The sequence below is a fragment of the Myxine glutinosa genome, chromosome 7 (genome assembly GCF_964187855.1).
Source record: "Myxine glutinosa chromosome 7, kmMyxGlut1.1, whole genome shotgun sequence".
In the NCBI taxonomy this organism is placed as follows: domain Eukaryota; kingdom Metazoa; phylum Chordata; class Myxini; order Myxiniformes; family Myxinidae; genus Myxine; species Myxine glutinosa.
This window is the reverse complement of record NC_136267.1, coordinates 29,715,558-29,726,744: the sequence shown is the minus strand read 5'-3', so window position 1 is coordinate 29,726,744 and position 11,187 is coordinate 29,715,558.

Here is an 11,187-nt window from a genome sequence, read left to right as displayed (position 1 = left end):
CTCCTTCGCGACCAATATCAAAAAAGTCCGCTCCCAGCCTCGATGCAACGTTGCGACTGTATCTCCCTCATAGCCGTCTCAATCTTTGCCCAGCTCCTCCTCCTTCTCTTCCAGTTCCTTTGCTGTGTTTTCCATTTTCCTTCTCAAACACTTATTTTTACCTTTTAATAAAGTCATCTCCATTTTACACAAAAATCTTAACAACCACATTACCTGAAACTAAAAATCCTACAAGTATATTATAACAACAAAGGCGGAAGTGACGGATCCGTAACACATGGTAGAGACCACAGCAGCAAAATGGGCCAGTTCAAGAGGAAACCCCATGGCAGCTCGTGTACAGGTTACCCAGCAAGGGTCATCTGCTGCACCCCTCCCGCCCCCCCCCCTCACCCACCTCACCACGGCTTTTCTGCCCCCATGGCACACTTATCCCCTCCCCGCATAGCAGCTATTGTTCTGGGGCCCAGTTCGCAGGTAGTGGCACCCCACACCCCTTCGACAATGTGGCAGATGGTCCTCATCCTGCGGTTTCGGTTGGGATTGAAGGGGTGGATTTTCCCATCTAAACTTGCACCAACAGCCTGTAGGAACAATAAAAGGAACATAAAATACAGATTCAAAAGGTAAGAACATTCATTAAAAGGGGTTTCCAGGGATGGCAGTTTTAGACACAAACATTGGGGACAGGCATGCCACATCTCTCTACACATAAAATGATGCATATCATATTTGTTGTTGTTGTTGTTGTTGTTGTTGATGGATCCGATCGCACCTCCTTTTCCTTTTATAAGGGGTGAAATCCGATTGCACCAAAATCCCGCCCTGCCTCGTCTTCCTCCACTCCCATCTGTCCTCAACCAACTCTCTCCACTCTCCAACCACCCCACCTAACTAATATCCCTCCTCACACAATCCTCCCATCTCAACCATGGTATACCTCTTTTCCTCCTACCTGGTTTCCTCAAACTATCCACTCTCTTTGCCATTCCCTCTTCCCCCATCCAAATGTTCAGCCCATCTCAGCTGGCATTTCACCAGTCTCCCCATCAGGCTCATCTGCACACCACTCTCCTCCCTCAGTTAATCCATCATCCTTCCAGCCATCTTCACTCCCGCAATCCTCCTGACCCAGTTCTTGCAAACCTGCAGCCTCTGTTATTGTCTTTCTGTCAGTGCCACCGTCTCCTGACCGTAAAGGTAGGCTGGTGTTATGCACGACATCAGAACCTTTCCTTTCAATCTCCTTGAAATATTTATGTCTGCCATTACCCCTCTGCCCACCTCCACGCATTCGCACCAACCTGAATCCTCCTCCGCATCTCTGCCTCTGACTTACCATTTCCGGTCACTGGTCCTCTCAGATACTCAAACCTATTTCCTTGTATGATCTCCTTCCCCTCCAACCTGATATTAATTTATTTTCTCTGATGACAAACCCACATCACCTCCATCTTCTCCATGCTCATTTTGAGCCCATGTTTCTCAAATGCCTCCTTCCACTCCCCCAGTACTTCCTGCATCTCCAGCCCATGCTCCAGCACAACAACCAGATCGTACACATACAATATCCTCCCCAGAATATCTTTCATGTTTACCTTGCTGCTTACCAGCTCCATCACCATGATAAACAGGGGTGGGCTGAAAGTCCTTCCCTACCTCAAACCGATGTTCACACTGAACTCCTCCGACATCCCAGGACCAACCAAAACTCTTCCCATTGTTCCCTTGTACATCCCTTCCACCAACCTCACTTCTGCCTTCCGCACTTCCATCAATCTCATTGTCACCATCTCTCTTGGGACAGTGTTGTAGGCCTTCTGCAAATCCACAAGTCCCAATGCTATTTCACCATGCAACTCTAACCTCTTCTCCACCAGCTGTCTCAGCGCGAATATCGCATCTGGTACGGGGTCAACCTCAAGGGGAGCCCCGGCAGAAAGATGTATGGTCCTTGGGTGAAAACAAGTCAATCAATAACGAGTCCACACCAAGGGTTACGAACAATCCCCAATATATTCCCAAATCCCGCACAGGAATCGCAATGCGTTTACAGCACTTCCATACAATCCTTATCTATAGTATAGGTGGTGCCACCTTAACCCACAACGGTGTTGGCAACACTCACGGCCCTTGCCCCTAATGTCTCTGCACGCCTCCCAGGTGATGTCGAGTCGATCCAGCGATCGGGGAATCTATGTCTGATTCCAATCCGGGGCTGGGAGTGAGGATACTCGACAACCTCAGCGAGGATACCCGACTTCGCAGGTTCCGCAGTAATCCGGCGCTCTCCTGATGCGCGGACTTCGGTTCACAGAGGCACGGTTCCCTTGTCCTTCACGTTCGGCGGCTCGGTCTCGAGCTGCAGTCTCAACTCTCAACCGTCTCCCTCCAATCTCTTTCGCGCGCCAGGCCCAAGGTGCGACCCGTACACGCCCTCGTAGGCGTCGAGGCGAACAGCGCCGGGCGCTTGGTTCCTTCCAGGACCACACAGCACCTTGACACGTAACCGGCAATCAATCACCCCGCGCAGGTAAATCCTCTCGCCAGACGGGCTTTTCCAACTTCGTTCCAAAGTAGGTAACGATCGCCTCCGCTCGCGTCGGAGCTCTCGAAGCTTAAGATGGCCACCGCTTCTTTTCCTCCTCCTCTTCTTCACGATCCCGTTTCCGGTCTCGTTTTTCCCAGAAGGGCTCCTGACCCTTTAATCACAACAACCTTTAATAGAATATACATTAATAAGAAATGACCTGAATTGTAACCCCCATAAACCCGGAATTCGTAACACTCCCCCCCTTCAAGAAAAAGTTTGAACCCAGCGAAAACTTTCTTTGCAGGCCAACTTTGATAAACAAACCAGATAACTCACACCCCCAAATCATCAGTTCCCCCCGGGCACAATTATCACTTAAAAATAAAGCAACAAACTTTCACAAAACCCCCAGAGATTCCAAAGGTAATTCACTCTGGACCAAGCGTCAACAACTTCTAGTTTCTCTTGAATGACGGTTAAGAGGTGGTGACCAAAGCCCCAAAGTTAAACCTCTCGATAGCACTTTTTCGGGAGGCCCAGCTGAGTATTCACTACATGGACGCCTTAAGGAAGGTGGAGTTCACGGTTAGTCCGGGGAGGAAAGTTCATTACATGGACGCCTTTAAGAACGTGGCGTTCACGGTTAGTCCGTGTAGGAGCCCAGGCTCGGCGGCTCCACCGTATATAGTGCTTCAACTTCTCCGGACTCCTAACAGTTACGGTGGGACCCCTTGTCCCAGCCGTTACCTGACTGGCGGTCTCCTTCTCGGCCAGTGCTCTGACAATCATTCTTTCGGGAGGTGCCGTAACTCTGGGAGCCTCCATAGTAGTATCGGCTGCTGCCAACACCAAAACTACCGCCAAGTTGTCCTCTTCTGTAGACCTCTCGACGCCTACGAAATGCCTTCCCTACTGTTGTGGTCCGACCCTCCAAATCCTTACCATTCCAATTCTTCTCTACCTCTCTGGCGTCTTTTGTGCTTGCAAACGTGACAAAGCCGAACCCTCTTGACCGTTGCATTTCCCTGTCTTTTACCAACCGCACTTCCACCAGCGGCCCATATCTGTTGAAGACAGAGGTCAAAACTTCTTCCTCTGTTTTTAAGTTCAGCCCCCCTACAAATAACTTGGTACTTTTGTCACCATCCCTAGCTGGTGTGGTGTTATTTTCCCTGCTGTGCTCTTTACCAACCCTCGGGTTACCATAAACTTGCCCCCTGGCCAAATCATTCCCGATAATCACAGATACTCCCTCTACAGGAAGCGTGGCTTGTAAACCGACGGTGACCGGTCCTGACACCAAATCGGATTCCAAATGGATGACATGAAGTGGGGCCCTAACACAGCCACCGATCCCTTGTAACCGAACACTATCACCAGTTGCGGTACTCTTTGACAATGGCAAAATGCCTTCAGGCATTAAGGATTGATGGGCTCCTGTGTCCCTCAATACCCTAACAGGTCTTGGGTTAGTTAAGTCTCCCTCGAGTGAGACAAACCCCTCATAAATAAATGGTTGGTAACTCTTCTGTGGGCGATTTCTTACGCTTGCCATCGCATTCGGAGTTGTAATAGTCGGACTCCGCTCTGGGTTTTCCCTTTTCATGAGGTAACAACTGGACATCGTGTCCAGGTTTCTTGCAAAAAGCGCAAGTAGGCCCAGAGGAAAAACTCGTGGTCTGCCTCGGGCCCCCCGGAAAATAAGTTTGTCTTGGGCCCGTCGCCCTCTGATTTCGAACAGTTCGGGTATCAGCGTTGTCCCCATCATCATCTCGAGGCCGCCGCCATGTATTGTCGTTCTCCGCACCTGCTGTTCCACAACTCCCCTGCGGAAATCTAGGCGAGGAGTTAGGTTCGTGGACCCCTATCCGGTGTGTTAAGGCATAATCATCTGCCATGGTGGCTGCGTCCCACAACTTCGGTACTGGGTCATTCCATGTCAAATCATCAAAGAATCTGCCGTCATCTCTCAGATTTTTGTAAAACTTTGGGAACCAATTGGGACCCATGAAAAACAGCTAGAACTCAAATATTTTTGCTAACAGCCTCTTAATTAGTGAGATACAGGTTAACGAACTTTGGACTAATTAGCGCGATGTCGCGAATTCAAATGGCCATATCTCTAAAAGTATAACACCTAGAGAGCTGGTTTTGGTGTCATTTTAAAGGTATTTTCATGCCCTATAAATTTGTCTGGGCAACATTTTCCTACCTCCAATCACAAAAAAGTTATCACAAAATATAAACTTCAATCGTGAATCCAAAAAAAATGTATTCTTCAAATTTCCTCAAATTCATCCCAGATGTACCTTATGATGTCAAGAAGCTTTCACATAAGCTTTGTGATGGGCACTCCAATAGTTTCTGAGATATGAGCAATAATGTACATGTACGTATGGCATATAGGTTCGAAAATCAGCATTTGTAATGTATTATACAATCATTCTAACCTAGCCATGACAGGGAACACAGGGAACAACCATCAATTGCTTTGAAGTATCATATACTTTCATTTTCAACTGGGCCTGAGGGGAATTCTCATCTGGGGAATTCCAACTGGGATTTCCCATGTGGGTAATTCGAGGTGATGCAACTTTCAGTCTAAGATCCCCAGGGAAAGTCCAAGTTGGCTTAGTGTAATGCTTAGGCCTGCCACCAACAGAAATTGGCAGTTCACTTCTGAAGGAACACTAATTGAAATTGAACGCCTAAGTCAGGTTAGTGAACACTGTGTACTTGAACTCACTTATTGATTGTATAATACATTACAAATGCTGATTTTCGAACCGATATGCCATACGTACATGTACATTATTGCTCATATCTCAGAAACTATTCGGGTGCCCATCACAAAATTTATGTGGAAGCTTCTTGACATCATAAGGTACCTCTGGGATGAATTTGAGGAAATTTGAAGGATACATTTTTGGGGGATTCACAATTGAAGTTTATATTTTGTGATAACTTTTTTGTGGTTGGAGGTAGGAAAATGTTGCCCAGACAAATTCATAGGGCATGAAAATACCTTTAAAATGACACCAAAACCAGCTCTCTAGGTGTTATACTTTTAGAGATATGGCCATTTGAATTCGCGACGTCGCGCTAATTAGTCCAAAGTTCGTTAGTCTGTATCTCACTAATTAAGAGGCTGTTAGCAAAAATATTTGAGTTCTTGCCGTTTTTCATGGGTCCCAATTGGTTCCCAAAGTTTTACAAAAATCTGAGAGATGACGGCAGATTCTTTGATGATTTGACATGGAATGACTGTACTTTCTTTTCCTGCAGGTACACTTTGATGTCCTCATGGACACACTGTTGAAATTCCTCCACCAGGATCAAGTCACGCAATGCTTCGAAGTCGTTCCCGACTCCTTTTGACTCACACCACCGATCAAACATGTTTTCTTTCACTCTGGCAAACTCCACATGGGTCTCACTCTCCCTCTTCCTGGCATTCCTGAATTTTTGCCGGTAAGCTTCAGGAACCAACTCATACGCTTTGAGAATGTGCTTCTTCAATACCTCATAATCTGCACATTGGTCCATTGGTAGCGCCGAATAAATCTCTTGAGCTTTACCCACCAGCACACTTTGCACTAGTATGGTCCAGGCCTCCTCCGGCCAGTTTAACTGTCGAGCCACTTTCTCAAAGTGTGGAAAAAATTTAGCGACTTCCCTTTCACTGAGGGGTGGAACCAGCCTCACATGTCTGCCCACATCCCAGGTTTTCTGGCGAGGTGTCGGCCCAGTCAGCAAGGGTGGCACCTATCCCCGTTCTCTCATTAACTCGAGCTCCTTGAATTAAATTTCTTGCTGAAGCGCCATGTCACGTTCCTTTAATTCCCTTTCCGCTTTTCTCTCCTCTGCTTCGAGTTCCCTTGCAGCTCTCCTCTCCTCTGCTTGTTTCTCTTCTCTCCTCTCTTCTGCTTTCCTTTCCTCTGTTTTCATCCTTTCTAACCTTTCCTGGAGTTCTCGTTCCACTCTCCTTTCTTCTTCTGCTCTTTCCTTTTCTGCTTTCCTTTCTTCTTCTGCTCTTTCCTTTTCTGCTTTCCTTTCTTCTTCTGCTCTTTCCTTTTCTGCTTTCCTTTCTTCTTCTTTGATCCGTTCCTGGCTCCGTAATTGCAACTCCAGTTTCCGGAGCTCAACGTCTTCTGGTTCTTCGGGTAGCCACTCCCAGGCTAACTCGTCCCATGTTCCTAATCCCACCATAGATTGTATCACCGCGGTCTGCAACTCTGCCTTCCTCAAATTAGTTCGGACCTCCAAGTTAAAATGTTTGGCCAATTTCAAGAGGTCCGATTTTAGTAATGCTCGGAACTGTGCCTCACTAGGGGTTACCGCAAAGTTCTGTGCCACAAACGCCATGGTGACTACTGGTAACACCTGTTAACCTTCACCCCAGAAATTTCCAACAAAGAAAAGCAACAGTATTACTATTATTGCTATTGTTTTTTTGTTGTTGTTGTTTTGTCGGCAGAGAAAAACAATTTTGGGAACGTTGGAAAAGTTCCCACTCTTGGGAATTCTTTCCCGGACTAAAATGTAGAAAATTTTATAGATCCAAATGTATAGAAAATTCCGTAGACCCAAATGCGAATCCGCAAATTGTAATTTGGACGAGCCCCCAATTCTGTTACCGGGTCAACCTCGAGGGGAGCCCCGGCAGAAAGATGTATGGTCCTTGGGTGAAAATAAGTCAATCAATAACGAGTCCACACCAAGGGTTACGAACAATCCCCAATATATTCCCAAATCCCGCACAGGAATCACAATGCGTTTACAGCACTTCCATACAATCCTTATCTATAGTATAGGTGGCGCCACCTTAACCCACAACGGTGTTGGCAACACTCACGGCCCTTGCCCCCAATGTCTCTGCACGCCTCCCAGGTGACGTCGAGTCGATCCAGCGATCGGGGAAGCAATGTCCGATTCCTGCACGCCTCCCAGGGTGACGTCGAGTCGATCCAGCGATCGGGGAATCTATGTCCGATTCCAATCCAGGGCTGGGAGTGAGGATACTCGACAACCTCAGCGAGGATACCCGACTTCGCAGGTTCCGCAGTCATCCGGCGCTCTCCTGACGCGCGGACTTCGGTTCACAGAGGCACGGTTCCCTTGTCCTTCACGTTCGGCGGCTCGGTCTCGAGCTGCAGTCTCAACTCTCAACCGTCTCCCTCCAATCTCTTTCGCGCGCCAGGCCCAAGGTGCGACCCGTACACGCCCTCGTAGGCGTCGAGGCGAACAGCGCCGGGCGCTTGGTTCCTTCCAGGACCACACGGCACCTTGACACGGAACCGGCAATCAATCACCCCGCGCAGATAACTCCTCTCACCAGACGGGCTTTTCCAACTCCGTTCCAAAGTAGGTAACGATCGCCTCTGCTCGCGTCGGAGCTCTCGAAGCTTAAGATGGCCGCCGCTTCTTTTCCTCCTCCTCTTCTTCACGATCCCGTTTCCGGTCTCGTTTTTCCCAGAAGGGCTCCTGACCCTTTAATCACAACAACCTTTAATAGAATATACATTAATAAGAAATGACCTGAATTGTAACCCCCATAAACCCGGAATTCGTAACACATCTGTCGTTCCCCTATCCTTTCTAAGCCCCTGCTACTCTTCTCCGAAGTCCTACTCCAAACTCTTCCTTATCCTTCCTTCCAGAACCCTCTCCAGCACCTTCATGACATGACGAAGGAGTGTAATGTCCCTGTACTCCCCAGATCTTGAACATCCCCTTCCTCCTTCCATATCAGCACAATTAACCCTGTCTTCCACTCCTCTGGAATTGACCCATCTCTCATTCATACATTCAACAACTTATTTGTCCACCTGACTGACTTATCCCTCTGCAATCATCATCTCTGTACACACCTCATCAATGTCTGGCACTCTTCCCTTTTTCATCCTCTTCAATGCCGTCTGCACTTCCCCAACTCCACTTTCCCCTACACATAACTCGGTCGCTCCAGCTCACCGTTGCTTCTTTGCCGGTTCAACAGTTGTTTGAAATATCTTTCCCACACCTTCAATACTGCACCCATCTCTGTCACTATATACAGTCGTGTGAAAAAGTAAGTACACCCCATGTAAAGTTTTGACTTTTTCAACATATTTCAACATACAGCTATTTGATCTTCATTTCAACAATATTGATAGATAAAGGTGATATAATACAACAAATATCATGAAACATTTACATTTTGTAGTCCATTGTATAATTTAAATAAACACAAATGCAAATTTCTCATGTGGAAAAAGTAAGTACACCCTTGGCTCTCATAGGTGGTATTGCCGCCTTTGGCAGAAACGACCTCAAGTAGGCGTTTCTTATAACTGTCTACCAGTCTCTGACATTGACTGGGAGAAATTTTTGCCCACTCCTCCATGCAGAATTCTTTCAGCTGTGCGATGTTTGAGGGTTTTCTTGCATGCACAGGTCGTTTCAAATCCCCCCACAACATCTCGATGGGATTTATATCCGGGCTTTGACTTGGCCGTTCCAGAACCCTCCATTTCTTTCTTTTCAGCCATTCCTTGGTGGATTTACTGGTATGTTTAGGGTCATTGTCATGCTGCAAGGTCCACCATCGGTTGAGCTTCAACTTTCCGACAGATGGCCTCACATTATCCTCAGGCACCCTGTGGTGCAATGAAGAATTCAGAGTGGATTCTATGATGGTGAGCTGCCCAGGCCCTGATGCAGCAAAGCTGCCCCAAACCATAATATTTCCACCACCATGCTTTACAGTTGGTATCAGGTTCTTGTGGTGAAATGCTGTCTTTGGTTTTCACCAAACATGTCTTCTGGTACTGTGGCCAAATAGCTCTACCTTTGACTCATCTGTCCAGAGCACATTGTTCCAGAAGTGCTGGTCTTTGCCGAGGTGTTCATTGGCAAACTTTAGTCTTGCCCTGATGTTCTTTCTGGACAGCAAAGGTTTACTCCTGCGACACCTCCCATGTAGATCAAATTTGTGCAGCCTCTTTCTAATGGTAGACTCGTGCACTTTGACATCAACAGTGGCAAGAGCTACGTGTAGGTCCCGTGATGACATTCGGGGGTTCTTAGAGACTTCTTTCATCATCTTGCGGTCTGCTCTCGGGCTGAACTTGCTGGGGTGGCCTGGCCTGAACAAGTTGGCAGTTGTTTGGAATCTTCTCCACTTGTAGATGATCTTCCAGACATTCGAATGATTGACTTCAAATTGTTTGGAGGTCTTTTTTAATCCCTTCCCAGACTCGTAGGCATCTATAACCTTCTTTCTGAAGGCCTCAGAGAGCTCTTTTGATCTCGGCATGGTGATGCCGCACACTTCAACAACAAAGAGCAAACCAAACTAAATGTCTGAGGTTTAAATAAGACATGTTCCTCCAAGATCCTCTCTAACGATGTTCTAATCATTCGATGAATCTAACGATGTATTTGAAGTAGTGATAAATGTAGGGGTGTACTTACTTTTTCCGCATGCGAAATTTGCATTTATGTTCATTTAAATTATACAATGGACTACAAAACGTAAATGTTTCATGATATTTGTTATATTATATCACCTTTATCTATCAATATTGTTAAAATGAAGATCAAATAGCTGTATGTTGAAATATGTTGAAAAAGTCAAAACTTTACATGGGGTGTACTTACTTTTTCACGTGACTGTGGCCTCCTGCCACCATCCTTAATCACCGTGCCCTTTTCATGTCCTTGCTATCCCAATCCCTATCATGAGCCAATTTATAGATCATCTTCCTCCCATCATCCTATTCCAACTTGTTGTACACCTCGTCTTTCATATCATTACTCACCTTATCCACAGCTCTCCTTGCTGCCTTCTTCTTCTGCCCATACAGGTGCAGCAACCCTGCATCTGGCTGCCTACCTCTGGCCTTGATCTTCTCTATCCTCTTCCAAACTTCCTTCTTTTCAACAACTGCCTTTGCTACTTCCCTCGTCCACTATACCTGGGTTCTATCCTGGAATGATGCACCTTTTCCTGACGTCATTCCACACAACACTTCTGCAATTCCTCTAAATGCCTTTCGGTACTTATTCCACTCATTCTCCAAACCTTCTGATTCTTCACCAAGTTGTTCTTACCTGGCCCTCACCCTCTCCTTGTACTCTACGGCGACATTTCCCCTACACCTCCCCCACCTAATAATATTTCGGCCTCTGCCATTAAGCTCCCTCCTTTTTCTTCATCCTCACAACATACACCACACGCTTGTGCTTGTATCTTGTGAACAAGATATCTGAAGTGATATGCTTCAGATATCACTTCAATTGAGTGGAGTAAATACCCCGGCCAAGTGTGAAGCCACACAGTGCCTTTAGTGGGTCATTCTACATCATGTGGTCAATTATTATGTACCTGAAGATGAATTAAATTCATTTCCCAACAACTGAGGTTAAACTCGCTGGACAGTAATTTCCAGAACATTCCTTACCAACTTTTTTGTAGATTGGGAGTAATCTTACCTCTCTTCCATTCCATAGGAAGATACCCTTGTGGCCACTGCTATGGATTCCTCAGTGATCAGTGTGAGTGGGTCACCTATGACGTATGACATTGTAGAAATTATGTGTGTGTGTGAATTTCTACTCACGTGTGGTCATACAGTGGTTAGATGCTTGCTGTGAATCCTCCGTCTTCGTTA